The sequence below is a fragment of the Bubalus bubalis genome, chromosome 7, assembly GCF_019923935.1.
Source record: "Bubalus bubalis isolate 160015118507 breed Murrah chromosome 7, NDDB_SH_1, whole genome shotgun sequence".
Classification (NCBI taxonomy): Eukaryota; Metazoa; Chordata; class Mammalia; order Artiodactyla; family Bovidae; genus Bubalus; species Bubalus bubalis.
Window position 1 is genome coordinate 73,318,452 of NC_059163.1, and position 25,608 is coordinate 73,344,059.

Sequence of the window (25,608 nt, forward strand, 5' to 3'; positions counted from 1 at the left end):
CACTGAGACGACGTGGGGCAACAAGAACTCTCACTCACTACTGGTGAGAATGCAAAATGGTACAGCTATTTAAGAAGACACTTTGGCAGGTTCTTACAAAACATATTCTTGCCATACAATCTAGCAAGTCACGGTTTTTGGTATTTTCTCAAATGATTTGAAAACTTATATCTACACCTACACAACAAAAAACCCTGTACATGATGTTTATAGCAGCTTTATTCATAGTTGCCCAAACTTGGAAGCAACCAAGATGTCCTTCACTTGGTGAATGGATAAATAAACTGTAGCACATCCAGACAATAGAATATTATTTAGTGCTAAAAAGTATTGAGCCATCAAGCTATGAAAAGATAGGGAGGAACAGTAAGTGACTTTGCTATATGAAAGAAGCCAGTGTGAAAGGTGTACGTACTGTGTGATTCCAACTATATGACATTCTGGAAAAGGCAAAACCATGGAGACGGTGAAAAGACGGGTGGTTGCCAGGGTTAGAGGAGAGCGAGCAGATGATGCACAGAGGGGTTTTAGGCCTGAGAATTATTCTGTATGCTATTACAGTGGTAGATACATGCCAGTGTACATTTATCAAGACCCATAGAATATATAATATTAAGAGTGAGCCCTAATGTAAACTATGGACTTTGAGTGGTTATGATGTATCAGTCAGTTCATCTAATGTAATGAAGTTTCCACTCCGTTGATATTGGAATAGGGGGTGTCCTGTGTAAGCATGTAGAGATAGGAAGTATATAGGATTTCTCTGCTCAATGCTGCTGTGAATCTAAAACAGCTGTGAAAAATAAAGTCTATTAAAAAATAAGGTTAATGATATCTGCTCAATCTAACTCATAGCCCAATGATCTGTTGAGTTAGTTGTAAAGCACTAAGGAAACAGAAGTTGCTACCACAAAGCTAGTTACTGAATAGAAGTCAGCTCCCTTCTTCCCTTTGAAATGTTCTGCGTAACAAGAGTCTGGAGAGAGTTTTCCAGAATGAAACGTTTCCGGGTACTTCCTGGAAATGCACAATGGAGGCATTAACTTCTGGGTTCTAGGAACTCAGGTGGGGCTGTTGACCCTTTAGTTTCTGCACATGGTCTCTCCATGTGTCTTGGGCCTCTCCTAGCATGGCTTTCTGAGAGGGACTGTCCCAAGGCTTGTCATTAAAAAACTACCACCATGCTTGCTTCGGCAGCACATATACTAAAATTGGAATGATACAGAGAAGATTAGCATGGCCCCTGCACAAGGATGACACACAAATTTGTGAAGCGTTCCATATTTTTTACAGGAAGCTTGGGGCTGCTGCACTGGGATGACACAGAGGGATGGTATGGGGAGGGAGGTGGGAGGGGGTTCAGGATGGGGAACACGTGTACACCTGTGGCGGATGCATGTTGATGTATGGCAAAACCAATACAATATTGTAAAGTAAAATGATAATAATAATTAAAAAAATTAAAAAAATAAAATTAAAGGCATCTGAACAACAACAACAACAACAACAACAAAATAAAAAATAAAAAACTACCACCAAATGCAAAACCTGATTAAGGTTATTCAACTCAGCATTTCCCAGACACATGCATGACTTCAGAGACCATTAACCAATCCAACAACAATAACATTAGGGTCTGTGGGAGTCTACAGATGCTCTTTGGAGGATGCTAGTCTAAGGCATTTCAATTAATGCCATAGGGAAGCTAAACACATGAGGAATTTACCTTCATGAAGCTTCAAATCTTGCTGAGGAAAAAAGGCAAATAATTGTCTTCTACTGACATTTGTCTTATTGCTGTTTGATACTACCTGTCGCACAGAGTCGGACACAACTGAACCGACTTAGCAGCAGCAGCAGCAGCAGCAGCAGCAGCAACAAGGACTGATGCTAAAGCTGAAACTCCAATACTTTGGCCACCTCATGCAAAGAGTTGACTCATTGGAAAAGACTCTGATGCTGGGAGGGATTGGGGGCAGGAGGAGAAGGGGACGACAGACGATGAGATGGCTGGATGGCATCACTGACTCAATGGACATGAGTTTGGGTAAACTCTGGGAGTTGGTGATGGACAGGGAGGCCTGGTGTGCTGCAGTTCATGGAGTTGCAAAGAGTCGGACAGGACTGAGCGACTGAAGTGACTGAACTGAACATCGCTTCATGGGAAATAGATGGGGAAACAGTGTCAGACTTTATTTTTTTGGGCTTCAAAATCACTGCAGATGGTGACTGCAGCCATGAAATTAAAAGACGCTTACTCCTTGGAAGGAAAGTTATGACCAACCTAGATAGCATATTCAAAAGCAGAGACATTACTTTGCCAACAAAGGTCCATCTAGTCAAGGCTATAGTTTTTCCAGTGGTCATGTATGGATGTGAGAGTTGGACTGTGAAGAAAGCTGAGTGCCGAAGAATTGATGCTTTTGAACTGTGGTGTTGGAAAAGACTCTTGAGAGTCCCTTGGACTGCAAGGAGATCCAGCCGGTCCATTCTAAAGGAGATCAGTCCTGGGTGTTCATTGGAAGGACTGATGCTAAAACTGAAACTCTAATACTTTGGCCACCTCATGCGAAGAGTTGACTCATTGGAAAAGACTCTGATGCTGGGAGGGATTGGGGACAGGAGGAAAAGGGGACGACAGAGGATGAGATGGTTGGATGGCATCACCGACTCGATGGACATGAGTTTGAGTGAACTCCGGGAGTTGGTGATGGACAGGGAGGCCTGGCATGCTGCGATTCATGGGGTCGCAAAGAGTCAGACACGACTGAGCGACTGAAATGAACTGAACTGAACTGAACTGAACATGTTATATTTTATTAGAAAGTTATGAGCTATTGGCAAATGTGTGGATTTAAGTCACCTTTTCCAGTTAGACTTTGTTAATTTTTCCCTCATTTATTTCAATAGTAACAGATTATTGAAATGAAAAGGCAAGTTAATGGAGAAGTCTGCCTCAGTTACAATTCTGTTTCCTCCATACTCACTATGTGTGCTTCCCATGTAGTGTCTCAGTGGTAAAGAATCTGCCTGCCAATACAGAAGACACGGGTTTGACCCCTGGGTCAGAAAGATCCCCTGAAGCAGGAAAGGACAACCCACTTCAGTGTTCTTGCCTCAAGAATTCCATGGCAGAGGGGCCTGGTGGGCTACAGTCCATAGGGTCACAAAGAATCGGACACAACTGAGCATGCATGCAAAAAATACTCACTTTGTAAAGAGAGATGTACATAGAATTCTGGTTCTCAAGATAGCAGCATAGATATTTGTGGATTGATGTATTAGAGAAGTTAATGATGCTGAAGCTCAAACTCCAGTACTTTGGCCACCTGATGTGAAGAACTGACTCATTGGAAAAGACCCTGACGCTGGGAGAGATTGAAGGCAGGAGGAGAAGGGGATGACAGAGGATGAGATGGTTGGATGACATCACTGGCATGATGGACATGAGTTTGAGTAGGCTCCTGGAGTTGGTGATGGACAGGGAAACCTGGCGTACTGAAGTCCATGGGGTCGCAGAGTCAGACACGACTGAGTGACTGAACCGAATGACTTGTTAGCCTCTTTGGTGTTGTTTGGGAGAATAATCAAGTATTCTGAAATTGTTTCTGAGCTGCCCACACTGCAGGATGCTCTTTGGAGTTGCCCATAGCAAGAAGCAATTTGACTGACCTCTTCTTTGCTGTACACCTGATTTTCTGCTCCAAACATAGCACCACATTTCTGATGCCCTGGGCAATGAGTGCATATCTCTTCAAGATGCGCGCCACCACCTAAATGAACCTTACATACCCTGCATGGCTTCTCTTTTAACCAGGCCATTCCAAATGCATTCTCCAGCGTGAAGAAAGGTCTGTCCAGCTCTTGAATGTGATGTAATAAAAGAACGGAAATTTATACTGGTAGGCAGATAATCTGTACTGATATAATATTCTCAAAGCCTTGAGAATAAATGATTTCTTTTCCATTACAGCTGGCAACAATAATATCTATACTTTTATAGCATTTAATAGGGTACCTTGTCCCTTTAACTGTGTGTAAGTGTTTAAGAATGGGGCGACTTGGTCAGGAGAAAAGTGTTTGCAAATAAAGCAGTGAAGCCCAGAGGTTTTGATGAACAGGCCCAAGGACTCCCAGAAGGAGGTGGAGCTGCAGTTTGCATTCCACTCTTGACTCCAGGTTCTTTCAACTCTTATTTGCTGCCTTCTGAGAGATGGACATCCTGTAGTTGGACAGGGAACAATGAACTTTTTAATACTACACATTTAAATGACATCTGTGATGCCTACTACACAGAATCACCTAATAGCTAATATTCTTTTTCCCAGTAGTCTTGAAACATAGTTTGGATAAATCCAAGCTCTTAAAAATTTTTTCATTAGAAAACATTTTGAAAACATTCAAGAGTAGAAAGAAGAGTATAATTGCTCCCTATGATCCAAGTTTTCAGTTTTAATAATTAGCAGCACATGGGCAAGCTTGTTTTAGCTCTTTCCCCCACCTCAACTGGATTAAATGAAAAATCCTAAGTATCGTATTATTTCTTCTGTAAATACTTAAGGATATGTCTCTAAGAGATAATGTTTTCTGATTTTTTTTTTTTTTTTTTGCCGTATAACAAACCTCTTCTAAACTTAATGCTTTAAAACTATAGTTTATTATTCTCTCTCACAGTTCTGTGGGTTCATTGGGTTTAGCCGGGCAGGTCTCTAATGCATCTGAAGATACATCTGGGTTGGATTTGCAAGAGGGCTCACTCATAGGGCCGTCTGCGGGGAACTCAGGTGGCACTGTTGATTTTAGTTCATTTCCATGGTTTTCAATGTTGCTTGGGCTTCTCCTAGTATGGCTGCTGGGTTCCAAGAAGGAATGTCCCAAGAGCAAGAGTTCAAGACATTTGAGTAGAAGCTGTAAGGCTTCTTATGACCTAGTCTCAGAGCTTACGGTCATGCTTCCATCACATTCCATTGAAGAAGGGAATCACTGGGGCCACCCCAGGATTAATGGAGGGGATTTAGACTCTACCTCTCAATGGGAAGAGATGGTAAAAAAATTAAGAATAATTCCTGGATATCACAAATATCCAGTCAGTGTTCAAATGGACCCATTTGAACTACTGGTATTTTACATTTGGTTTGTTCAATGCAAACGAGAATCAAATGAGGATCAAATGAGTTCCACATTTTATGGACTTTTATGTTTCTTTTAATCAAAGATACTCCATCTCTTTTTACTCTTTGCTTGAAATTTATTTGTTGAAGAGGCAGGTAATTTGTCCTATTAAATTTACTACAGTCTGAATTTTGCTGCTTACAGACCCCGATGTTCCTCTTTCTCTTTTATTTTTCTCTTGGAAACTGTTAGGTACAGAAGCTTGATCAAGTTTAGGTTTAACATTTCCTAGGTGGTGATGTGTACTTCTTGTTACATCACACCAGGAGGTGCAAAATCAGTTTTATCTCTTTGGCGATGCTGAAATTGGCTTGTGGGTTCAGGTATTAAATCCAGAGCACCTTACTCCAATTGTGCCTTTTTAGGAAAAGTTTTTAAGTAGTTGCCTCATGTTTTGCAGTTTCAGGAAATGTAGTGTCTACATTTCTATATCTCTGCATTTACCCTGAGCTAACCATGGTGACTGCAGTCATGAAATTAAAAGACACTTACTCCTAGGAAGAAAAGTTATGACCAACCTAGATAGCATATTCAAAAGCAGAGACATTACTTTGCCAACAAAGGTCTGTTTAGTCAAGGCTATGGTTTTTCCTGTGGTCATGTATGGATGTGAGAGTTGGACTGTGAAGAAGGCTGAGCGCCAAAGAATTGATGCTTTTGAACTGTGGTGTTGGAGAAGACTCTTGAGAGTCCCTTGGACTGCAAGGAGATCCAACCAGTCCATTCTGAAGGAGATCAGCCCTGGGATTTCTTTGGAAGGAATGATGCTAAAGCTGAAACTCCAGTACTTTGGCCACCTCATGCGAAGAGTTGACTCATTGGAAAAGACTCTGATGCTGGGAGGGATTGGGGGCAAGAGGAGAAGGGGACGACAGAGGATGAGATGGCTGGATGGCATCGCTGACTCGATGGACGTGAGTCTGAGTGAACTCCAGGAGTTGGTGATGGACAGGGAGGTCTGGCGTGCTGCGATTCATGGGGTCGCAAAGAGTCGGACCGGACTGAGCGACTGAACTGAACTGAACTGAACCATGAGCTGGACATCATATCAGATTCATTCTATGAATTAAGTTTTCATAACATTTATTTTTTTTATAGGGCTGATTTATTTTTCATAACAGCCCTATAAAGGAGGTGCTATGAGCATCCCCATTTTCCAGAGAAGGAAACTGAGACACATACCCCTAGTGCCTGACATCCAGACAGTGGATGCTTTCTGATTAATTCTCAATCACAAAAGGGATTCATCCTCATTTGCGGGATTCCTGAGAAAGGGAACGAGGTCTTATAGGAGGGCAAAATGAGGAAGTCACCCATTCAGTTGCCTCCACTTGACATCCAGTCATTGAGTCCTGAGGCTTGTGAGGCAAATTCTGCCCCAGCTTCCTAATGCAGGAGAATGATTTATTGAACAATAACATTTCCCTCTTTTGCATTATTCATTGTGCAGTAGGGTCAGGAGGGCGTGGCCTGCTACCTCCGCAAAGGATGCCGGGATGTCACCCTGCTTTACATTTGTGTTACTTGCTTTACCCAGACACTGGGTGCCAGCAGGAGGCTCGGAAACGACAATTTTATTTTAAAGAAAATATTTTCAAATGCAATTTGCAGTTTATACATGAAGAGTAATGAGCAAAACAGATGCAGCTGTCTTTTAAATTAACCCTGCCGTGCCACCCAGTTTGCTTTCCTACCGAAGTGATAATGTAGGCAGCTTTGGTGCGGTTCGTCGGGATTTTGGAAACTTCTGGAGCTTCAGAGGCAGTGGAGTTTGGCTAACAGACAGATGCATGCCCGATATGCCGGGTATCTAGGGCTGCTGTGTTGGGGGGGAAAAAAGCCTCAAAAGAACAGAATTCAAGAAAAACATAGGGAAATGGCTTATGAGAATGAACCGCGAGGACCGGATGACCGAGCCCGGAACGGCACTGTTGGGTAGCGGGAGCGCTTCACTTTCTCCGGGGAACCATTCCTGAAGGACACAGCAGCATTTCCTGCATCTCTGTGGAGCTATTTAGAGCCGTCTTGGTGCGGCTGCCCAGTCTCACGTGGTCTAAAGCAGAGTCCACGCTCTGTCACCTTGGAGAGGTTGTCCTCCGTGCTCTCAAGCAGGCACCCGTGCGCCGTTGGGGGCCAGCTCTGCCCTCCCTGGAGGATTCCCCATCTGGAGACCCTCACCGCCCACACCCAGTGGTCATAAATGCACCCAAGCTGTGTGGGTCTCTGGGCTCACCAGTCATGCATGTTGATAAAGCCGATTTCTTAACAGTGCTTGAAAGGGAGAGACTAGTTCCAATTTAGAAGATATAATTTCTTTACATTCCTGGGCATGGCTCTTGGTTATTTTGAAGGACACGAAGTGACTTAAATCAAGGTGACTTCACACCTTGTTATAAAGAAAGAGACACAAGCACACACGCAGACACACCCACAATTTAATGTTTTGATATACTGACATCACTCCCAAGCAGACACAATGATGGTGCTGTTTGACTCAGGGAAAGGAGGCGGCCTCAGGTGTAAGACTGAGGCACAGACTCCCAGGAAGTTTCCATGGTCTGATGAAGGAGATAGGCTTCACTCTGAGGCATATAATGGCTTTAATCCATCTGCTGCCTAATTTCTTTTCTTGGGGTTAAGGGCTGAACCTGGCCTGTAGAGACTCCAAGTTAAATTAGCCACTCAGGGATAGAGCATTTTTAATGACCAAGCAGTTATCTCATTAAGAGCACGAGGACGTTTTATGTAGAGCACTGTGGTGGTTGCTTATTTTTAAAATACTTTTTGTCCATGTGCCTTTCCCATGGGCAGAGTCCTTAGTAGTATTTCCTGGGTTGGTGTCTTATGACTCAGAAATAGAGGCTTATATGAGATCCGCAGGAAGGAAGAGGAAGAAAGAGAGGAAGGAAGGAGGAAAGGAAAAAGGGAAGGAGGAAGGAAGGAAGGAGGGAAGAAAAGAGGCAGAAACAATGATCCTCAGACTGGCCAGTTCGCTGGAGTTGAGTTGAATATATCACTGTTGAAAGAGTTGTCTTTTCGCTTCATGTTTTCTACCTAAATTAAGGTGATTGGCTACACTGAGTGGTTGGAGGCCACCATCAGGTCCCACTCCATCTATCTTAGAGTGGTGGTGCAAAGTCTCCGGTGGGGCAGCATCCTTAGCCGTGATGTAATGAGAGTTTCTACCTCATGCTTGTATGTCATTCACACGAGTGGAGCATTATGGGAGCTGGAATAGATTGATGTCCCCTCCAAGAATAGCACTGATTATAGAACAGATTTTCCCATATACAGAGCCATTTTTAATTCACTGCCTACCACAGCTGCCAGCCTGCAGAGATAATTCCTTCTAGCAGAATAGCTCTAGATTATTATAGGGAAATCAAATTTGCATAAAAGCTCCCTCCCTCTCTCTCTCTCTTTCTCTTTAAGTTACTAAACAGATATTGTCAATTGCTTTTGTTGGGAGAGCTTTGCAGCGGGTGGCGGGGGGTGGGGGGGGCGGTAAGGGGAAAATACATTAATTTTGGGGGAAATGACACAGAAACTTTCTATACAGTTTTAAATATTTTGACGACGTATTTAGTGTGACATGACACTTGATGGATGCTTCACAGTTTTCAATATGCTTTTTAGTTCAACAAACTTTTAATATATTTAAAAATTTTATTTTGAATGAACATAGGCCCTGGGGACATAAACATGAATGGCCTTTGCTTTTGAAAAGCTTATTTTATTTGATTCATGGGGAAAATTATGTGAAATAAATAAGGTATTAGGTCCATTAGGTCCATTTTGCATATGAAGAAACTGAGGCTCAGAGAAGTTTTTGAAAGTGTGCTCAGCTGAAGAATGAAAGATTGAGAACAGGTCTTCAGAGTCTCGTTTGGACTTGTTTGGGGTACCATGATGTCACTCAGGAGGGGAAAGGTTGCTGTTGCAAATTGGCAGCTTAAAGGTGTTGGCCAAACCTTTTAATTTGTCTTTGAAAAATCAGAAAGTTTTACCCCTGCATCTTCCACCCCTCAAAAGAAAGGACTTCTGGCTTCTTTTTAAAACATATCTTAACATCTGACAACACAAGCCTGTATTCCATCAAGGTAAGTCTGCTCCATCAGACTGGGTATGGCCCACATCCTTATGCCCAAGTTGCTGACTTAAGTTACCAGCTTTGGGCAAAGAAAGCTTTGAGTTGCTCCCTCTGCTGAATCTGGCAGAGACCAGGGATGTGGGTGCATTGCCCTGGGAGTATCATTCTTGCACTTGTTTTTAAAATAATCTTTTCATTTTTCCCTTGCCTCAATTTTTCAGCTTTAAAAGAAAGTTGGTAATTTTTCAGCTTTTTCAAAAAAGATTATCTCCTGTAGGCCCCCAATCCTGATGATTTAGGATTTGGAGACTCACGAGAGATTTTTACTCTGTTAGCCACTGTAGGCTGATATTCTGCTTGTATTCTTTAAAAGGCTTTTGTAGATATTATTTTATTCAGTTGTGTTCTGTTTTCTGATCTGTTTTAAGCTATCTTTTGGGGGATAAAGAGTGTGAAGGTAGAAGTCTATCTAGCCTTCACTTTGGCACGTGGGCTTCAATTTTCTGATTTTGTTGAGCAAATTTCTATGCTGAATATCCAGTTCTTTGTGACCCTATGGACTGTAGCCTGCCAGGCTGCTCTGTCCATGGGATTCTCCAGGCAAGAATACCAGAGTGGAGTAGCCATTCCCTTCTCCAGGGCATCTTCCCGACCCAGGGATCAGACCCAGGGATCAAAGCCAGGTCTCCTGCATTGCAGGCGGATTCTTTACTGCCTGAGCCACCAGGGAAGCCCTCATGCTGAATATAGGTTCTTCTTAAGAAAATGAGGATAAGGCTACTGTAAGAAATAAATTGAGAGATAATCATGGTGTTGAACACTTAGATATAAGGTGTTGCTAAATTCTGCTTTACTGCAGAAGTGTAATTAAATCACTTGATTTAACCATGGAAGCTACAGGTTAGACAGATCATCCAGGAATCTAAAAACAGCTCTGGCGCAGGAGACCTTCCGGGAAGGGATTGTATGCAGCAGGCTGAGTATGTAAAGTGGGCTCTGGGCCCCGCCCCCAGTATACCTCTTCCTGGTGTGATGCCGTCACCTACTTGTTCCATCACAATTTAGGTGACAATCTGTTGAGGGTTCCACGTTGGGTGGAAGGTTGTTTGGGTGCCCTTTGCATAACTTTGCAACTCTGCAATTCCAAAGCTGGGTTTCTGCCCACCGCCCACCTCCTGAGAAGGTGGAGATAGACCTGCGGTATGGGGTGACTTCCAAGCTAGTGACGGTTCACTTGCCCCTCAAATATAACTCCTTTCTTCTCACTGCTTAAAATTCCATTTAAGTTGTGCTGTTTTGGCTTTAGGCTTTTGATTTTATGTTAAAAATTAGTTATCAACCTTTTTAAGTGCAGAGTTGGCAAAACATATTCCTACACCTTATCCATGTGACCTTCGTAAAAGCCCTGTGAGGTAGGAGAGTGGCATTGTCTCCTTTGGGGAAAAAGGAAATAACAGAGGAAAGACTATGATTTGGGAGCTAGAGATGCTGGTTTTGAGGCTTAGTTATAACTCAGAAACTGTGTGGTCTTGAACAGGAATACAGTATCTCTGAAACTGATTTCTCTCCCTACATACAGAAAATTAAAATATTACTTTACAGAATGATTATAAGGATTAGAGAGAATATTTTCATCCATCCACCCATCCATCATTTATTTATTTATTTATTCTACAAATATTTTTTCAGCTCCCACTGAGAGCCAGGCTCTGTACTGGCTCTGGGGATACATTGGTGAATATGACAGACCCTGTTCCTGCCCTTACTGGGCTTATGGTCTAACACCAAGTACAACATGGAGCACACAGCAATTTCTCAGTAAATGGTAGTTGTTTCAAAACTACCAGCCTAGTGGTTCCTTAGTGAGTGCAGAGCAGAGGGGGAGCTGAGCTCAGATTTCGGAGTCTTTGGCTCTGTCCAGTCCTTGGGGACAGGAAGCTCGCTGTGGCTGTGACCTGAGCCGCTTTATTCCGGTCATCATCTCTGGTGTGCCCTGTCAGAGAGGAGCGTCGGCAACAGATATTTGTTTCTTCCTGTTCTGGAGGCTGGGAAGTTTAAGATCAAGGCACTGTCAGTTGGATGTTTGCTAAGAGCCCACTTCCGAGTTCATGGACAGCCTTTCCGAGTGAGTCCTCACTTGGCAGGAGGGATGAGGGAGCTCTCTTACAACCTCACTCTTGAGGACTCCATCCTTACAACCTCCCAAAGGCCCCAACGCCATCAGGTTTCAGCATATGAATCTTGGGGGCGGGGTCACAAACATTCGGTCTACATCAGAGTGTAGTGAGGTGGATTATGACCCACTGACTATGGGCAATTTACTTCATTTCACAAATCCTCAAGTTCCTAATTTGCAGAGCGGGTGCCATGACAGCACCTGCCTCAGCAGGTTGTCATGGAGATCAGATGAAGTTTCTGTTAAGTAGCGAGCTCAGTACCTGCCACATCGGGAAGTGTTTATAACACAGTGGATGTTATTGTTGGTTGGGCTCTCAAATGGCATATGCATGGGTGGGGAGGACATATTCGATCCTGCTTCTCATTCTTGGCTGTCCTTTCTGTGGCCAGGGGATCAGAACACAGCCCCAGATGTTGAGTCCAAGAGGCTTGTGTCCTCTTTCCACCTGTCTGCTATTTGTCCATATCGCCTGTTTAAAAACTGTGCTGGGCTGAGGCTGGTCATGAGGTGGGCAGGCCATTAGGACAGGTCTTCTTTTGGTCTATTCTGTCCCCTCTCAACCAAACAGTTCTGTTTAACAGTCCTGCCCTTGGCTGGCGGGGTGAGACCACTTATATTTGAGGAAGAGGCTTCAGAGCTGCTATGGAGAGAGGGTGCTGTATGTCAAGTTTCTGCCTTATGTCAAGTGTCTGAAGTCAGGCTGCCTGAGTTCAAGTCCCAGCTCTATTTCTTATGAGCTAAGTAATTTGACTGCTGTTAACCCCAGTTTCTTCATCTGAAAAGTAGGGGTAATAATAGCTAAGAGTTAGAGAACATTTACTGTGTTCAAGGCACCTCCCATATACCAATTCATCCATCCCCAACCAGCTCTGAGTTAGCTGTTACTGGTACACCTGTTTGAAGACCAGGAAGCTTGAGGCTTAGAGAGATTAATTAACTAGGTTTGCTCAAGGTAAATGACAGACCTGGGGTTTGGACCCAGGCAGTTAGAACCCAGAGTTTTGTGTGCTTAACCACTCTACTGTATCCTTCCCTGATGGGATGGGATAATAAGCATGAAGTTTGGCACACAGTATGTGCTTAGTAAATTTTTTTTTTTCCAAGTGAAAAATTTAATTTTGTGTTATCCAGTGTGTACTTCTTTCTTTATAATTTCTTCCTATTATTTAAACTTGGAAATCAGTTACCCTTTTACATTTCAGCTATATTTAAAAATTCCTTTTTCTAACTGATGTTTTAATCTCTTGAATGTTTATATTTAATTATTTTTATATTTAAAAATTCCTTTTTTCTAACTAATGTTTTAATCTCTGGAATGTTTATATTTAATTATTTTGGCCACAAAAAGCAAATTAAAATTTTAATTATTTATTTGTTATTTTGTAGTAGTAAGAACAGTTGAGATTTACCCACTTAACAAACTTTTAAGTGTGTAATATGTTATGATTGATTATAGGTATAATGCTGTAGAGGAGCTCTCTAGAGCTTAGTCATCTTTTTATTTTTTAATTTTTATTTTCAGTTTTAAGTTTTTAAATTGAAGCATGGTTGATTTACAATGTTGTGTTAATTTCTGCTGTACAGTGAAGTGAGTCAGTTACACACATATATATTCTTTTTCTAATATTCTTTTCCATTTTGGTTTATCATAAGGTATTGAATATACTCTGTGTTATACAGTAGGACATTGTTGTTTATCCATTCTATATGTATAAAAGCTTACATCTGCTAACCCCAACCTCCTGCTTCATCCCTTCCCAACCTCCTTCCCCTTGGTGACCACTAGTCTGTTAGAGCTTAGTCATCTTGCTTGACTAAAACTTTATACCTATTGATTAACCTCTCCCCATACCCTCTCCCCCAGCTCCTGGTAATAGTATGTGCAGAGTAGATAATAACCGTCACCCTCAGCTCTGAAGGTGAGTGTGGGTCTCTCTTTCTGGAGCAGTAGGGAGCAGGGCCTTAGGACACTGGCTGGTGGGCATTCTTCAGAGATCTCAGACTCATTGGTGCCTGTGTTCATCTTGGCCTTGTGATAGAAATTTGAAACCTAATTAAAAATTTATTTATTTATTTATTTATTTTTGGCTGTCCTGGGCCTTGCTGCATGGGATTTCTCTAGAGGTAGCAAGTGGGGGCTAATCTCTAGTTGTGGTGCCTGGGTTTCTCACTGTAGTGGCTTCTCTTGTAGTAGAGGACAGGCTGGAGGGTGTGTGGGCTTCGGTAGTTGTTGCACATGGGCTCAGTAATTGTGGCTCCTGGGCAAAGCACAGGCTCAATTGTTGTGGTGCATGGGTTTAGTTGCTCCATGGCATGTGGGATCTTCCTGGATTAGGGATCAAACTTGTGTCTCCCACATTGACAGGCGATTCTTTACCACGGAACCACCAGGGAAACCTGAAACCTAATTCTTATGAGTTGCCCTCATGAGACTGTGATACCCTCATAGCAACACTAACATTACCGTAAATATGGGGTATTTATTAAGTGTCTACTTACACCTGATGCATTTTCAGATGCTCCAGATACAGGTAAGCAACCCTGAATCATGCCCCTCTTGGAGTTTTAAGACCAAAACAAAGAATGCTCCACTTGTTTTGCACTGATGTTAGTTTTCAGTCAGTTGGTATATCTACCTCAAATTCACATGAAAGCTTTTAAAAATCATTATTATCATCACCATTATCATCATCCTCCCCACCATCATCATAACAAGTTCTTACTATGTGCTAACTGCTATGTGCTTTGCCTGACTCATCTCATTTAATTCTCACATTAGAGCATAAAATGAAGATTTCTGTTAACGTTAGTCACCTACAAATTAAGGCAAATGTTGTGAAAATATCAGTTGCTTAGCGATAGTTAAAACAGAAGGAAGGGGAGATAAATGTATCTCAGCCTTTGGAATATTTAAGAATTGCAACAAAAACATTTTAAGAGATTCCTTTGGTGTAAATATCTGTATGCTTAGAAAAATAAGATAGGATAAATATAAAATTATTAACAAAACTGCTAGTATCCATTTCCAAAATATTGCCTAGTGGGCATAGGTCTTTTCAGTTTGTAATAGAATTATGTAATGAGTGCCTACTATGTTCTGGCACCTTGGTGTTCCCCTATACCCTGCTTACTTGTGGAAGTTCTTGAATTTTATATAATGTCTCGTTGTGTTAGTAATGAATTAACAGTTAATTTCAGTCTCATTGAGGTACAGGGATTTTCCTAGAGCTACCTCTCAGTGCCAAATAATTTTTAGCAGCTTCCTTTGTAAGGAAAGTTTCCAGGATAGTCAGTAAGGAAGACTCTCCCCATTTTATCGGATAGATTATTTTGTACTTAAAATTTTCTTTTTTTTTTTTTTTGATCATGAAAGTAGTATCAGCCCACACTTCCAATTCTGGCTACATGTTGGGTAGACCAGATGCTCTAATAAATCTTCCTGCTCAAATAACCTAAGAATGATGGGTAAAGTATAACTAACATCTTCTAATGATATCTACAAAGAAAGGGAGCAGAGTTTCCAGGGCATAAAAATAAAGAGAGAGATGGAAAGTGGGTGTAAAGCATAAACTGAGACTCTGCCCTGAGGGTGCTTGCTGAGAGCAGAAACTAGGATTCTCAAGCTCTGAGTACTGTACTGGGGCTTTCCAGGTGGCACTAGTGGTAAAGAAGCCACCTGCCACTGCAGGAGACACAGAAGATGCAGGTTTGATCCCTGGGTTGGGAAGATTGCCTGGAGGAGGAAAAGGCAACCCACTGCAGTATTCTTGCCTGGAGAATTCCATGGACAGTGGAGCCTAGTGGGCCCCCATCCACAGGATCACAGAGTTGGACATCAGTGAAGCAACTTAGCACCTAAGGACATACTGTGCTGGGGACCAGAAACCAGTCTTTGGGCCGGTGTAATGTGGGAAGTTGAAAGTGAGAGCCTACTGTAAAGCTTGGGCACTCCAAGGACAACACTTTCCATGAAAAAGGGAGTTAGGGAAAAAATCCTCCTTTTGGCCAAGAGAAAGACTTAGCTCTCACTGGGGGGGAAAATGTCTTCTTCCCCACATTTTAACAACAGTCCTGCTCTCCTTTGGCTTTGGGAGCTGAATTTAGACTTGCTGAGTCATCTTAAATTTAGAGGTCCTCAGTGCCTGGAAGATGTGGGGCAAATGCTTTCTGCAGAAATGCACCTTAATCCTAGACCCTGCGGCATCTTCACAGTTTCAGGTTCAGTTCAATTCAGTTCAGTCGCTCAGTTGTGTCTGACTCTTTGTGACCCCATAAATGGCAGCATGCCAGGCCACCCTGTCCATCACCAACTCCTGGAGTTTACCCAAACTCATGTCCATCGAGTCTGTGATGCCATCCAGCCATCTCATCCTCTGTCGTCTCCTTTTCCTCCTGCCCCCAATCCCTCCTAGCATCAGGGTATTTTACAATGAGTCAACTCTTCACATGAGGTGGCCAAAGTACTGGAGTTTCAGCTTCAGCATCAGTCCTTCCAATGAACACCCAGGGCTGATCTCCTTTAGAATGGACTGGTTGGATCTCCTTGCAGTCCAAGGGACTCTCAAGAGTCTTCTCCAACACCACAGTTCAAAAGCATCAATTCTTTGGCGCTCAGCATTCTTCACAGTCCAACTCTCACATCCATATATGACCACAGGAAAAACCATAGCCTTGACTAGATGGACCTTTGTTGGCAAAGTAATGTCTCTGCTTTTTAATATGCTGTCTAGGTTGGACATAACTTTTCTTCCAAGGAGTAAGTGTCTTTTAATTTCATGGCTGCAATCACCATCTGCAGTGATTTTGGAGCCCCCCAAAATAAAATCTGACACTGTTTCCATTGTTTCCCCATCTATTTCCCATGAAGTGTTGGGAACGGATGCCATGATCTTAGTTTTCTGAATGTTGAGCTTTAAGCCAAATTTTTCACTCTCCTCTTTAACTTTCATCAAGAGGCTTTTTAGTTCCTCTTCACTTTTTGCCATAAGGGTGGTGTCATCTGCATATCTGAGGTTATTGATATTTCTCCCAGCTATCTTGATTCCAGCTTGTGCTTCTTCCAGCCCAGCATTTCTCATGATGTACTCTGCAGTTATCTCACAATCCAGAGTTACAAACACATGAAGAATGTAGATGTTATGTATTTAAGAGTCAGGGGAGAAAACAGAGTGAGATCTTCAAGTGCTTCAAATATTGGACCTGTGATGATACAGAAAAAATATTCAGAAATAAGTTAAAGATGTCCAATTAAATGATAGAACTGAAAACATGAGAAAAGAGCAAACTGCGTGCATGCTAAGTCACTTCAGTTGTGTCCAACTCTTTGCGACCCTATGGACTATAGCCCGCCAGGCTCCTCTGTCTGGGTTCTCCAGGCAAGAATACTGGAGTCGGTTGCCATGTCCTCTTCCAAGGGATCTTCCTGACCCAGAGACAGAACCTACATCTCCCATGGCTCCTGCATTGCAGGCAGATTCTTTACTGCTGAGTCACCAGGGAACAGTTATCCCCCATTATCCATTTGTTGTTGTTCAAGTAGCTCAGTCATGTCTGACTCTTTGTCACCCCATGGACTGCAGAAGGCCAGGCTTCCCTGTCTTTCACTAACTCCCAGAGTTTGTGCAAACTCATGTCCATCGAGTTGATGATGCAGTCCAACCATCTCATCCTCTGTCATCCCATTCTCCTCCTGCCTGCAATCTTTCCCAGCATCAAGGTCTTTTCCAATGAGTTGGGTCTTTGCATCAGGTGGCCAAAGAATTGGGGCTTCAGCATCAGTCCTTCCAATGAATATTCAGGGTTGATTTATTTTAGGATTGACTGGTTTGATCTCCTTGCTGTCCAAGAGACTTTCAAGAATCTTCTCTATTACCAGAGTTCAAAGCATCAGTTGTTTGGTGCTCAGCCAAACTCACATCCATACATGACTGCTGGAAAAACCATAGCTTTGACCATACAGACCTTTTTCAGCAATGTGATGTCTATACTTTTTAATACACTCCAGGACATTCCTTATCCATGGGGGAATACATTCCAAGACCCGCCAGTGAATGCCTGAAGCTACAAATATTATTGAACCTTATATATACTATGCTTTTCTTGTACTAATTAGCAGGTGTCCCTTACAGTGTGAATATGGTGGACAGAGGGATGATTCATGTTCTGAGCAGGATGGAGCTGGATGGTGCAAGATTTCAGCAGGCTACTCAGAAAGGCATGCAGTTTAAAACTTATGAATTGTTTATTTCTGAAATTTTTCAGTCAATATTTTTGACAGTGGATAACTAAAACCACGGAAAGCAAAACTGCAGATGAGGGACTTCTGTATCAAAAGTTTATTGAAAAACCTAGAAAGATTTTTAAAGAGCCCAAGTAGAACATCTAGAAATGAAAATAGAATTATTGAAATTAAAAGTAAAACATGCTCTTTGTAAGAAATTTGGAAAGAATAAAGGAAAACCCATAAATTAAACATTATTCTATCATGAAGGCACAAGCAGTGTTAATACTCTTCATGTAATTCATTCATCTTTTTTCTATGCATTTTTACAAAATAGACATTATATATGAATAGACATTCCATATGAATATTATTTTATGCCATCATTTTCTTTCTATATAAGCATTTCCCAATCATTGTACTATATAATATATGTGAGTAAGGAAATGTCATAATGTAAATGTTCCTCTGTAGTTGGATTTGGGCTTCCACAGTGGCTCAGCAGTAAAGAATCTGCCTGTAACACAGGAGATAACAGGATACACAGGTTTGATTCCTGGGTTGGGAAGTTCCCCTGGAGAAGGGCATGGCAACCAACTCCTGTATTCTTGCCTGGAGATCCCATGGACAAAGGAGCCTGGCGGGCTATAGTCCATGGAGTTGCAAAGAGTAGGATATGACTGAAGCAACAAAGCAGGCACATAGTTGGACTTATTTATTTATTTTTAATTTGCAAAAAACATCTTGGCAGAAGCTGCCAGGCCTTCTTAATGCTTAGGCTAGGAACTGGCACAGTGTCACTTTTCCCCATGTTCTCCTTGTTTAAATAAGTCATGTGGCAGGTTAAGATTCAATGTGGGTAGATTCAATCTATGTAAGGGTATGGATATGAAGGGAATGGTTCATTAGGGACCTAGGTTCCATGTATATAATGTTTTTGTTTTCCTTTATAATACAGTGGTAGGGTATTACACATTGTTCTGTATCTTATTTTTTTTTCAGTCAAATATTTTGCAGTACATTTGGTATTAATACATATATTATTTGGGATTAGAATTGGCTACAAGTAAAACTCCAAATTATAGTAGCTTAAACAAAATAGAAATTTGTCTTCTGAATTTATAGATGTTTGGAAGTGGTTGGTCCAACTCTTTCTATTTTGTTGCCCCACCACACGTGACTTCCATTCTCAAACCACCTCAATATGTAAAATGAAGTTTTACATTTTACAATATGTAAAATGAAGTTCAGCTGAATTCTAACCAGTAGGAAGGAAGGATAAGTGCTGAAGAAGTATTTCTTTACCTGGGATTTGTATTTCTCATTTCTATTTCTTAGGCAGGACCACACCTAGCTGCAAGGAATGTTGGGATATATAATCTTTATTACAAGTGGGCATGTGCCCAGCTAAACAAACTGGGGATTCCATTCTTAAAGAGGGAGGGAAGAATGGATATCAGAGGACCATTGTACAGTAATAATTTTCTCATGTTTTTTACATATTAGTTTAAATGAGACTTTTTAATATATTCTACTATATTGTTTTCTGGAGAAGGCAATGGCACCCCACTCAAGTACTCTTGCCTGGAAAATCCCATGGACGGAGGAGCCTGGTAGGCTGCAGTCCATGAGGTCGCAAAGAGTCGGACACGACTGAGCGACTTCACTTTCACTTTTCACTTTCATGCATTGGAGAAGGAAATGGCAACCCACTCCAGTGTTCTTGCCTGGAGAATCCCAGGGACAGGGGAGCCTGGTGGGCTGCCATCTATAGGGTCGCACAGAGTCGGACACGACTGAAGCGACTTAGCATAGCATAGCATAGCATATATTGTTTTCAGGATGATTATACCAGTTAGAGTGCATGACTGAGCGACTTCACTTTTACTTTTCACTGTCATGCATTGGAGAAGGAAATGGCAACCCACTCCAGTGTTCTTGCCTGGAGAATCCCAGGGACGGGGGAGCTTGGTGGGCTGCCGTCTCTGGGGTTGCACAGAGTTGGACACGACTGAAGCAACTTAGCAGCAGCAGCAGCAGCAGAGTAGGGAAATGGCTATCTTATGTCACTCTCTTCAGCACTGAATATAATGAATTTTATAATATTGGCAGTCAGTTAAGATTATGTCATGTTTTAATTTATTCTTCTTTGATTACTAGCATGAATTGACATTTTTATTCTATTGTTTATTAGCCATTTATATTTTACCTTCCTGAACTTTTTGTTCATGTCCCAAGTCCAGGGAGCAATTTGGTTTGTTTTTCTTAACTGTTCATTAAACATTTATATTAAGGTTATTTATCCTGTTAATTATAAAGCAGAAATAATGTCTCTGACAGTCCTGGAATAAGGGATATATGAGAGTATCATTTTCTGATTGTGGTGGGTAGTGAAGAGCTGTCTTCTTCATAGTGGATGGGGGATAGGATTTGCATAAGTTCCATGTTTGAGTTAATATCATTCTTCTGCAGCATTTTTAAAAAAAAATTATTTTATTTATTTTAATTGGCAGATAGTTACTTTATAACGTTGTATTGGCTTTTGCCATACATTAATATGAATCAGCTGTGGGTATACATGTGTCCCCCCATCCTGAACCCCCTTCCCACCTCCCTTCCCTCCTTATCCCTCCAGGTTGTCCCAGAGCACTGGCTTTGGGTGCCCTGCTTCATGCGTGGAACTTGCACTGGTCATCTATTTTACATATGGTGATGTATATGTTTCAATGCTGTTCTCTCAAATCACCCCTCTCCTTCTCCTAAAGAGTTTAAAAGTCTGTTCCTTACATCTGTGTCTCTTTTGCTGCCCTGCATGTAGGATCATCATTACTGTCTTTCTAAATTCCATATATATGCCTTAATATACAGTATTTGTGTTTCTCTTTCTGACTTACTTCACTCTGTATAATAGGCTTCAGTTTCATCCACCTCATTAGAACTGACTCAAATGTGTTCCTTTTTGTAGCTGAGTAATATTCCATTGCGTATATGTACCACAACTTCCTTATCCATTCATCTGCCAATGGACATCCAGGTTGCTTCCATGTCCTATTTTAAATAGTGCTTCTGCAGTGTTTTAATTGCTGAAATAGAGTGTCTTTCTATGAAGGAATCAGAAAAACCAGGAAGGGCATGGAGAAAGGAGTGACAGGGAGAGTTACATGTGCTATGTTTGAAGCACGAGCCGTGGGAATGAATGCAGTGCTCTTTGACCTCTAAAAGGATTGCCAGGGCTTCCTGAATCCTGCATTGTTAGGACTCAGAGGGAAAAACCTGAGACCCATACTAAGATATGTATTCTCCTGTTGTTTCAAGGTAGCTGTTTCAAGGAAGCTGTAATGATACCACCTATCCATTAGAGGGCGCACTACAGATAGCCATCTTGGCTTTCTATCCATTGAGAGCATTTTGTAAACCCTGTCTCTGTCACCTTTAACCTGCATAGGCACTCAACACACTGTAAGAATACTATCAGGGTGCTTTAGCACTAGACTGTAGAGGTTGTGAGTCAACAGCAGCTTATAAACAGTGTCTGTTCTTAGAGATGACTAGATCAGACATTGCCCCCCCACCCCCAATCTAACAGACAAGGGAAGCAACTGACCTAACATTCCCCAGCTTGGTGGCTGTGGAAGCAAATGTAGAACTCTCTGTTTGTAACTCCCATATAAGCTGCCACATTGTCCATGCCTAGCTGCCTCTGCACCGTCACCAAGATCCTGCACCTGCCCTAAAGCTTTGGACTGCACCATCGTTCTGGAGCAATCCACCTTGCCTGATGTTCCAGGAATTTCAGGCATGGCTGCATCTTGAGTCATCTGCCCCCTGTGGCTTTACCTGAGAACACTCTCCTACCCGCTCAGGTTCCCTGAGCCGCGTCTGTCCTGCTCAGCCTCAGAAAGCGTTGAAATGATCCAAGTTTGAGTCTTCTAGAAACTTGCTTCATCTCCAGGGCGCTAACAGAAAGATAGCGAGATATTTAGGAGCAGTGTAGGAGCTTGGAGAATCAATGAAGAACAAGTTATGAGCCAAAAAAGAGAAGATAGAATGCAGGTGAAGAGCAAAGTGGTGTGGTTACATTTTTAAAAATGCTGTTTTTTTGATGTGAAAGCATGGAGTGAATAGAACATTTGGAGCCAGACTTGGGCTTCCTTCCATCCTTATTACTTACAATGGTGTGACCTTAGGCAAATCCTGTCGTGACCTCTCCGAGTCTAATTTTTTTTTGGTGTTGTTCAGTCACTCAGTCGTGTCATACTCTTTGTAACCCCTTGATCTGCAGCACACCAGGTTTCCCAGTCCATCAGTATCTCCCAGAGTTTGCTCAAACTCATGTCTATTGAGTTGGTGATACCATCCAACCATCTCATCCTCTGTCGCTCACTTCTCCTCCTGCCCTCCATCTTTCCCAGCATCAGGGTCTTTTATTTTTTTTTTTTAATTGGAGTATAATTGCTTTACAATGTTGTGTTAGTTTCTGCTGTACAACAAAGTTAATCAAATATATGTGTATATATATCCTCTCCCTCTTGGACCTCCCTCCCCAGTGTTTATCGCAGCACTATTTACAATAGCCAGGGCATGGAAACAGTCTAAGTGTCCATCGACAGATGAATGAATAAAGATGTGGTAGATATATACAATGAAGTATTACTCAGCCATAAAAAGTAATGAAATTGGGTCATTTGTAGAGATGTGGATGGACCTGTCTGAGTCTCAATTTTGACTTCCATGATTTGCAGCAATAACATCTGTCCTGTTAAAAGTCCAGGTCTGATATGAGGTTCAGATTGTACTGTAGTTTAAAAGCACCTAATAAAATAATGCGCAAACTAAGGAGATGCTGCTCTGACAATAGGAGAAGCACCTTGCTGTTCTCAGGGGTTGCATTGGAGAAGATCATTCCACATTTTTTCTTGAGGACAATTCACATTTACAGATTTGGTGTCTTGGAGGAGCCTTGGAAGAGAAGACCACAAGGAACTGGAATCTGGGGTTGTATAATAAATTGACCAACTCAAAGGAACCTACCTCTATGCGGCACAACACTATTTGTGATGACCAGTCTTCAGGTACTGTTGTACGTGAATGAGCATCAGTAAAGTGTGCAAATGATGATCTAAAACCAGCCTGGCACCATGGTTCTTTGGGTCTAATAAATGAGAGGAAAATTTTTTTTACTAAGTATATTGCACTGATACTATTAGTTACAAATGATTCTTAGCTTTTATTAAAAATAAATTCTGACAAATCTGGGCAGGAAAATATTCAGGGTTCTTATTTTAAGTTTTCCATTAGGGAAATTGTTGTTCAGTCACTCAGTCATGTCCGACTGTCTGACAGCCCGCCAGGCTTTACTGTCCTTTACCATCTTCTGGAGCTTGCTCAAACTCATGTCTGTTGAGTTGGTGATGCCATCCAACCATCTCATCCTCTGTCATCCCCTCTCCTCCTGCCTTCGGTCTTTCCCAGCATCAGGGTCTTTTCCAATGAGTTGACTCTGTGCATCACGTGGCCAAAGTATTGGAACTTCAGTTTCAGTATCAGTCCTTCCAAAGAATATTCAGGGTTGATTTCCTTTAGGACTGACTGGTTTGATCTCCTTGCTGTCCAAGGGATTTTCAAGGGTCTTCTCCAACACCACAGTTCAAAAGCACCAATTCTTCGGTGTTCAGCCTTCTTTATCATCCAACTCTCACATCCATACATGACTACTGGAAAAACCATAGCTTTGACTATATGGACCTTTGTCAGCAAAGTAATGTCTCTGCTTTTTAATACACTGTCTAGGTTGGTCATAGCTTTTCTTCCAAGGAGCAAGCGTCTTTTAATTTCATGGTTTCAGTCACCATCTGCAGTGATTTTGGAGCCCAAGAAAATAAAATCTGTTACTGTTTCCACTTTTTTCCCACCTATTTGCCATGACATGATGGGACCAGATGCCATGATCTTAGTTTTTTGAATGTTGAGTTTTAAGCCAGCTTTTTCACTCTCCTCTTTCACCTTCATCAAGAGGGCTCTTTGGTTCTTCTTTGCTTTCTGCCATAAGGGAAATGTTAAAATATTGAAAATACATGGAGTATTTTACAGATGAACCAATGAGAACTTACAGAGTTTGTTATTCATTTAATGTGTCACTTCTAGTAAGTGACAGAAACAGGATTTGAACCCAGGGTCTTCCAGGCTCTGCTCTGAATCACTGTTCTATATTGTCTTGTCCTAAAAGGATGACAATTTGCTGTTCTAGTTACATCAGGTAGGACATTGTACCAGATATGCTTTTTCATTGTTTTCTGAAAACCAATTAACTTCCAAGCTCTATATTATTTGCTTCTAAGCAATAGTGATTAATAATGTGTCTCATTTATTCCAAAACAAGCATTTCCCCCCACATTTTAGCATCTCTGAAATTGGATGCTTCTTATAAGTGATGGTGTATTGTTTAATTGACAGCATTTTTCTTTCTCAGTGGCACATAAAATAATGGTGCATCTCACAATTGATATTGTCTTAGATCTGATGAAATGCAGTAATGATGACTTAGCGTATATAAAGGATAGGGCAGTGTGGAGAAACATAGAGATAACCACAGGGTGTACAAGGGTGGGGTCAGGTCTTTGTCTATTTCAGTGTTTCCCAGGGTGCAGGACAATGATTCAAAATGACTAGTTAGGTGGTACCCACTAACATGGGTGAAAACCCTGAGTTAGCCCATGAGTGATTCCCTGCTCCCCGCCCCCAGAATTTAGAATGTTGAAGAGTTTAGAGCTCTTTCAACCCTTCAGAGAAGCATAGGAGAAAGTTTGTGTTTAATGCTGAGGCATCTTTAACATCTTGTCACACTAACTTCCCTTTGTGATAATGAGAGGGCAGGTTCCAGCAGTATTTAGCTAGAATTTAATTGTTTTGTTTTCATTTATTTACTTTTGTAGTTATCTTGTCCTTGGGGCAAGCAGCACTGGTTTTCCAATTATAGTAGGAACAGAAAAATTTCCTTTGAAAAAGATAAATTTATTTCAGTAAAAATGGAGCCAATTAAAGAATATTAAGCAAATACTAGTACAGATGGTATGTAGATACGGCAAGAATTGTGAATGTGGTCCTCATGTGACAGAATGTGTGCAGCGTGATCTGTTCTGATTACTTCACTTCTCTTTGTGTCTGTGCATGCTGTTCCTTAGTTGTAGGGACTCTTTTCCCTACTCACTAATGATGGATCTCCTTTGCTTTCTCCTGGAAGCCTTCCCTGATTTCTATAGTCAGAATTAATTGTGTGTGCCCATAAGACCTTGTTTAAAACTCGATTTAGTTCTTTTGTTATTCTAATCTTCTTATCATAGATATTCACATGACCATCTTTGTTGTAATTGGAAGCCTTTTATGGGTAGAAACCACTTCTTAATTCATCTCCGTGGCTTCTTAAAGGCCTTATATGCAGTTATAGAAAAGAATGAATGGATGGATTCAAAATTCATGTTAACAATTATTTTATGCAATTTCCCCCATTCTGCAGAAACCTAGCCTGGTTTTGGACAGCTCATTTGTTCAGCTTACCTTTCAGCTTCAGTGTAAGTAGTAGTTACTGAGGCACTTGTAGAACTTGCATTGTTTTTCAGCATAAATATTTTGCAAAGGCGGTCATAGAATCATCTGAAACTATTCATGAGGAGGTTAAACCTAAAGTAAAGCCAAAGAAAGATTGGAAGGAGGTGTGCCTGTGTGTGTGTGTGTGTCTCTGTGTGTGTGTGTGCCTGTGTGTGTGTGTGTGTGTCTCTGTCTGTGTGTGTGCCTGTGTGTGTGTGTGCATGGGTGCCGATGGAGCAGTAATCCATTGACTTGAGAGCTGTACCTTCTGGTTGACTTTGCTCTCCATTTGAAGCCCAAAAGACAAAATTCAGTGACCAAAGATAATGGTAATCTAAGCAGAAAGATAAATAAAATACTTGC

The 25,608-nt window shown here is 41.6% G+C and overlaps 1 non-coding gene across 1 annotated transcript; it reads left to right on the plus strand.

The window, feature by feature from the left end:
* The first annotated feature begins 1,181 nt into the window (after nucleotides 1-1,181).
* LOC112586319 lies at nucleotides 1,182-1,288 on the plus strand. The gene has a single exon (XR_003110781.2). It is a non-coding gene; the product is annotated as a U6 spliceosomal RNA (small nuclear RNA).
* The last annotated feature ends 24,320 nt before the right edge of the window (nucleotides 1,289-25,608 follow it).